Source organism: Mastomys coucha, unplaced genomic scaffold (assembly GCF_008632895.1).
Source record: "Mastomys coucha isolate ucsf_1 unplaced genomic scaffold, UCSF_Mcou_1 pScaffold22, whole genome shotgun sequence".
In the NCBI taxonomy this organism is placed as follows: Eukaryota; Metazoa; Chordata; class Mammalia; order Rodentia; family Muridae; genus Mastomys; species Mastomys coucha.
In genome coordinates, this window is record NW_022196905.1 from 111,815,111 (window position 1) to 111,821,904 (window position 6,794).

A 6,794-nucleotide genomic window follows, 5' to 3' on the forward strand; every position below is an offset into this window, starting at 1 on the left:
TCTAGGGAAGCTGAGAGCTCTGGAAACATGGTCTGCAAGGAAAAGTGGACCCCCCACCAGGGGGTGTCCCTTGTTAAGTCTGAAGTCTTTTGACTGAGACCAGCAGGGTCAGGGGCTGTCTGAAAGAGTGGGCTTGGAAGATGGGAGGCAGTCGGGGAGGGTGAGCACCAGTTTGAGCCTCAGGGGATGCAACAGAGAGGATCAAAGATTGAACATTCAAAGGGCACCGCCAAAGTAGATGACCAGCAGTCGGGAATCCCAGGAGGAGCTTTGGGTTCTACATGCCCAAGGGCCTCAAACAGTGACAGTGGCTGTCTGTCTATCCTCTGTTCCATCTTCCAGGGCTTTGAGGTCCTCATGCTCTCAGATCATCAGACTCACTTTGCTCTACACGTGGTCATTAAACCACCTGGAGGCCCGCACATGTTCACCAGCCAGCTGTATGGCAGTAAGAAAGGATGGATGGCTGACCCCATTGGACTAAACTGGCCGTGAGTGATGGGAAATGGGTCTCACCAGGCAGAATACAGAACTGACTGGGGAGTCCTTTAGGGCTTCCTTCAGCCCATGTACTTCAGCTTCCAGGTCAAGGTTACAGCTCTTCTCACAGGAACTCCCAGCTTCCCTCAAGCCCTACTGTCAAGAGAGACCACATTCTCCTTACTCCACAGCCATTCACCAGAGATGGAATTTCTGAACTACAGACAGGAGGTCAGAAGAAGATGATCTGTGTGCATTCATTCTCATCCCCCACCACGTGGTCCTAGGGATTAAACTCAGGTCTCCTTACTCCTAGAACCACCTTGCCAGCCTCCTGAAAGGTTTCTAGAGAACCAGACTGTACCTCCTGATGTGAGGAGGAGGGACTAGTGGGAAGGGGGATGAGGTGGATTCGGCAGAGAGAACAAGAGAGAGAACAGGGCGAGAGAGCGAGGGACCGAAGACCACAGCCTCCTCGTAAGATGAAGGGCAGCCCTGTGGGTTAGCCCTGAGTGGGCTTGGATGCTTGTCATCCGCCCCACAGCAGCCCCTGAAATGGTTCTAGGGATCAACCAGACATACACAGTCACAAGATTCTGTGCCCAGAAAACCCCAGGACCACGCTGCTGTGACACTACCAGCCACAACAGCACTGGGAAGCGGTGAGGACAGGAAAAACAAAGTGCCAAAGATGAGAAAGAGCAAAGGTGTTTCCCCTCCCCGGGAGGCTGCCCTCCGCTCCCCCCCCCCACCCCAGGGAGCCCTTCAGCCACATCTGGAGATACATTGGGTTGTCACAACAGGGCTACTCTCCTATTAAAATCTAATGGACAGAGGTCAGCAACACTGCCAAGCATGGAGCACACACGGGATGGCTCTTCAGAACAGACTGGTCTAGCTCAGTTTGGGTTGGAGACTGGGATAGCCCAGTTTACATGAAATGGAAAGGTTCATGTAGAGCATCATGCCGTTTGGGGAAAGCAGACAGTTGGAGGGAGGACTCTGGGGTGGGATCCTTCCCTCCCTCTCTGTGGTAAGGCCTGGTGGCCAGGAAGATCATATTGCTAGAAGGTTTGCAAGCTTTGGGAGATGGTGGCTAGTCATGACCACCTCCTTGGCTTCTGGGTCAATGGTTCCATGTTTCCTGACTATAGAGAGATATCCTGCATGGATGCACATCTGCTACTTAGGCACCTACCCAGGAAACCCAGACCCCTGGCCATGTAACTTGTGGACACACAGCCTCTCCTGCACAGATGCCCCCTGAGTTTGAACTGTCCCTACGTTTCAGCAACATAAGCCAGGGTGGGAAAGAGAGACATCAAAGATCGAGGGATACTGAGTCAGAGCCTTGGGTGGGGGTGGAGGGACACAGAGACAGTAGGAGATGGAGGGATACTGAGTCAGAGCCTTGGATGGGGGTGGAGGGACACAGAGACAGTAGGAGATAGATTGAAAGTTGGAAGGAAATGGGGAGAGATGGAGGGGGGAGAAGAGGAGGAGACAGAGGGGAGAAAAGAACAGAATGTACTGTCCAGACATAGAGGAAGGCAAAAGGGAGGGGCAGGGAGTGGGGTGGGGGAAGTCCCCCTTGCCAGCATCCCCCAGGCTGGGGAAGCCCAGCCCTAAAGCTGAAGCCCGCAGATCAAGCACTTTCTCTGGTCCAGGCCTGGCCCTTTTCTCCACATGTCTGTTGGTATGCCCAGCTCCCTGGACAATTGCCAACAGGAAATTCCTGGGACAAAGCTTTCCACACGGAGGGTTTTTTTAAACTTTTATTTATTTAATTTTTTTTTTTCCGCGAGTGAGGAATGAACAAGAGGGAGGCAAAGAAAACAAGAGAAACCAGCTGGTTTATATATTTATACACATTTCTACGTTCTCTCACCCTGGCGGGGCCAGGGAGGTCCCGAATCCATTGTGTCCCTCGGTCCCGCTCTTCCCCTGGAAAGATCTGTGACCTCACACTTCCATGATGTCACAATGCGTTGCCATGGACCTTACTTTATTATTGTAAACAAAGGGCCTGCTCCTTGGGGCACTGGCCGCCTTCGTAGGAGGGTGTGGGGAGCCCCTGGTGTTGTGTTTTCTTGGGAAGGCAGCTGGTTCAGAAGTCTGAGAAGCTGTGAAAATACTCGTACATACAGTTCCCTCTGTGCCCGTGGCCTCTGGATGAGCCTCAGGCTGGGAACCAGAGCAATGAGGTCAGTACTTCTCCATTGGACCTCCAGCTTGGCCATTGAGTCCTCACTGCCAGAAACAAGCTTCCTGCCCCCCTCCCATCTTTCTCAAGGTTTCTACTCATTCACCCAAAGTGCACTAAGCACCTACTATGTGCTATGTGCTGCTGTGAATGGAAAATGTAGGGGTCAGTGCCACCTCCTCCAAACCTCAGCAGGTCACCCACCAGCAAAAGGGTGTATGATGTCCTGGGGTTTAAGATCACAGATGGAAGCAGGCAGGCTAAGAATGAGTGCTTTCTCAGCATGAGCAAAGCCTTGGGTTGGAAACCTATCACCTAAAACTAGGTATGGTGATGCATATCTGTAATCCTGGCACTTTAGACAGGGGTGGAGTAGGATCAGAGGTTCAGGGTCATCCCTGGGCTATATTGTGAGTTCGAGGTCAGCCTGGACTACTTGACTTGATGTCTCAAGAAGAGGAGGAGATGGAGGAAAGGAAGAAGGAGAGGAGGAAGGAGAAAAGGAGAGGAGGAGGGAGGGGAGGAGGGAGGGAAGGAAGAGAGAGGAGAAAAGGGAAGCTACATGAGTGGAGGGAGGAAGCCACTCCACAAAGATATCCAGGAGGACATCTTGGGAGAGGTGACATGTCAGGATGAGCTATAAAGCACAAGAGAGATGGCAGTAACAGAGGCAGAGACAGACACTCCCGGCAGCCACTGTGGTGATGTGTCACAGTCGGCTGTCTTTCCCCCCACTGTTGCTATAACTGGATGCTACAATCTGGGTCATTTATAAAGAACAGAGGTTTACTTAACTGCATTCTGGAGGCTGGGGAAAAAAATACAAGAGCGTGATGTTCTATCTGGTGCGGACCCTGTGCTGTATCCCAGTGTGGCTTCCCGTGGTGATACAGCAGCCCTTGGATGGTGCATCCTGACTGGCCAGTCCTGAGCACAGCTGGAGCAGGGTATGAGACACCTGTGTCAGCATGTATGGAGGTCAGTTCTCTCCTTCCACCTTTATGTGGGTCTTGGAGATCAAATCTAGGTGTGTGCCATTCTCCGCTGAGACATCCTTGACAGCCCCGAAGGATATATTTAATATGACCCAGAGCCTAGGAAATTCATGGAGTGGAGGAAGCCCCATGGCTCCTAAGAGGGAAAGAGGGATGCTGGCCCAGCCGGGAGCCACAACAGAATTCAGGAAGAGTTTTGTATGCCAAATATGTTTTGCTTAAACAGCTCCAAACATCAAAGGAGTTGATAAACATTGTTGGTCATATTCTGTCAATGACCAATGGAAACCTCCTGTAGCTGTGCCTGCAGGGCACCCCCTCACCACACCCCAACTGTCTCACCCTTACACTCAGCATGAGGCTTAGCTTACCTGAAAGACAGCAGAGGTGGGGACATTTATTCCACAGCCCAGTAGTGCGACAACCCCCACACTATCTTCTATAACATTTTTCATACTGGGAAACTGAAAGCCAGTGTCCCTCGAACTAACAGGCAGTAGTCAAGACAGACTCCAGAGCAGCACCACCCAACCCCCACCCAGGACACAGGAGGTGTCAACAAAGTCCTCTATGTCACCTGTAGTAGCTCTACCATTGCCTCACCCAGGAAAGCAGGCAGGGTCTGCTTCAAGCTCTAGTATGCTGTCTTACCATGGGCAGCCTGATTAACTTCTCTGTGCCTTGGTATCAAATGAGAGCAAAGCTTTTCAGTGTGCAGCTCTGTGAGACTCTGGGTATGACCCTGGGTCACCCCTGTTCCCAAGCTATCTCATGTCTCCTCTGCTGCCCCCCCCCCCACCTTACCTGGTATCTTTCTGTCCTTGTATCCACCTCTGAGCATGCTCATACATCTCTTGGACCGAGTCCTCCCACTCCTGTCACTTCATGAGGAACACTTCTTTCCCCCTCCCCAACCCACTTGTGGCATTTTCTTTAGCTTTAATGACAGGCAGGATGACACAGTAATACAGGTACTGGGTTCCAAAGTTAGACACGCCTGGGTCCCCATCCCAGACTTGGCTGCTCCTGAACAGGTCTCCTAATCTCAATTTCATTCTTTTTCTCCCTCCTCCCTCTCCTCACCCTCTTTCTCCTCCCTCTTCTCCCTCCTCCCCTTTAAAGTCAGGGTCTCATGTATCCCAGGCTGGCTTTGAAGTCACTAGCTGAGGGTAACCTTGAACTCTCGACCCTCCTGTTTGTACCTCTTGAATGCTGGGATCACAGACCTGCCTGGTTTCTGAGGTGCTGGGGACAGAACCTGGGCCTGGAACTCTTCACCACTTTAAAGAGTCATTGTGCTAGGGGTCCCTGGTGCTTACTGAAAGCATAATCTGCTTCCTTGCATCCTGCCACGGGAAACCCTATGATGGCGCCCTAATTTTATAGGTTCCCCTATGACCCACTGACGAACCGCACATGGAGCTGTGGGGTGCAGGAAGAGGGAGTCATAAATTCAGCATCCCAGGATGCTAGGGAAGAGCCAAATTCAAAACTGGAAACACCGACAGACTATCACTTTTTAACTGTTAGGCTTGTTGATGCTTGCTGGACCCAAGTGCGCTAAGGTTCATCTAAGGGATGCGCCAGCTTCCATTTCCCTCCCAGTTGTTCCTGTCTGAGCATGCGCCTTGCCCCTGACTTCCCTCCCTTCTTTGCGTTTTCCTCTCACCGAGGGCCCTATCTCCTTCCTCCTCTGTCCATCAGCTGTCCATCTCTTCCTTTTGACTTCCTCATTCTGTCCTGTCTCCTCGTCTACAGTAAGACAAACGTTTGCCAAACCACGAAAGCCACTACAGAATTCTGGTGCTAACATGGAGTGGCTTTCCTTCCCAGCCACTGTGCCCAAATGCTCCGGTCTGGATGAGATATGAACGACAGAAACATACATGATTATGGCCAAGGGGGTCCAGTCTGTCAAGTGCAGGTTGAGTCCCTTGAGCATCATGTGGGTGCTGGGAACTGAACCCGGGTACTCTGCAAGGGCAGCAAGTGCTCTTAACCACTGAGCCCCAACATGTGGACTTTGGAGGCCATGGTCGGTAACCAGGACAGGAAAACACATTCTTGTTCACCTCTCTGCTGCCTCCTCTGCATGTTCAGCCTCCTTCCTCTCATTCCTTCATCCTCCAGGCTGACTCAGCCAACACTGCCCAGCCTTGGACCTGTCACTAGGGCCAGGTCCCCTTGCCGTCTCACACTTGCCTTGTTCCCGCCCCCCTCATCCCATCTCCCCTCTTTTCTTCTCCCTCTGACATCCACCACCCCATCACTCCAGAGCCATGCCACCATGCTACCTGTCCCTGGTCACCCTGACATCTCGGCCTCAGCATCCTATACAAGAAAGGTGTCATGCTACAGCCCAGCCCCTCTGGTGGTGCAGAGGCCATAGAGGCCTTGGGCTGCCAGCCCTGGGCGCTGAACTGAACGGGTCCAGCTGCCCAGGAGCAGCCGTGGGATGGCCATGGAGTGCAAAAGCCATCGGAGCAGGAAAGGCTTCTGCTGTGGCTCCGAGCTGCCTGCCTCAGAGGAATGAATGTGCCTGGATCACTCACCTTGGGCTGGGCTCAGAACACCTAGGCAGGCAGAAGAGGATGGGTGAACAGCTGCAGAAGCCATTGGTGTAAAGAAAGTTGGGAGTCCAGGTGTGACTCAACAGGGAGTATGTGAGGCCCTGGGTTCCACCTACAGAATAGAAAGGAAGAGAGGGAGGGGAAGGGGGGGAGGAGAGAGGGAGGGTGGGAGAGAAGGAAGGAAGGAGGGGAGCAAGGAAAAAGAAAAGCTCTGGGCTTAGAGAGATGCCTCCATGGTTAAGAGCACTTGTTGCTTTTGCAGAGGACCTAGGTTCAGTTCCCAGCACCCACACGGTAGCTCCCAACCACCTGTTAAACTCCAGTTCTAGGGGGTCTGATGCCCTCTTCTGACCTCTGTGGGCATCAGGCACGTATGTTGTTGGCATTTAGCCTAGGCTCCACCCTACAGTTACCTGGCAACAGGCAGATGTGCTGACTCAGTATAAAGGGAGCTGCTTGCCCCTCCTCACTTTCTTGCTCTGCTTCTTATCCTCTCCCTCCCCATTTCCCTCCCCCCATCTCTTCATGTGCTCATGGCTGGCCTCT

The 6,794-nt window shown here is 52.5% G+C and overlaps 1 long non-coding RNA gene across 1 annotated transcript in view; it reads left to right on the plus strand.

Moving 5' to 3' along the window:
* The first annotated feature begins 2,505 nt into the window (after window positions 1–2,505).
* LOC116070859 overlaps window positions 2,506–6,794 on the plus strand; it is an 11,887-nt gene continuing 7,598 nt past the window's right edge. Inside the window, exon 1 of the long non-coding RNA XR_004110593.1 lies at window positions 2,506–2,684. This is a non-coding gene — a long non-coding RNA (uncharacterized LOC116070859). The remainder of the gene's footprint in view (window positions 2,685–6,794) is intronic.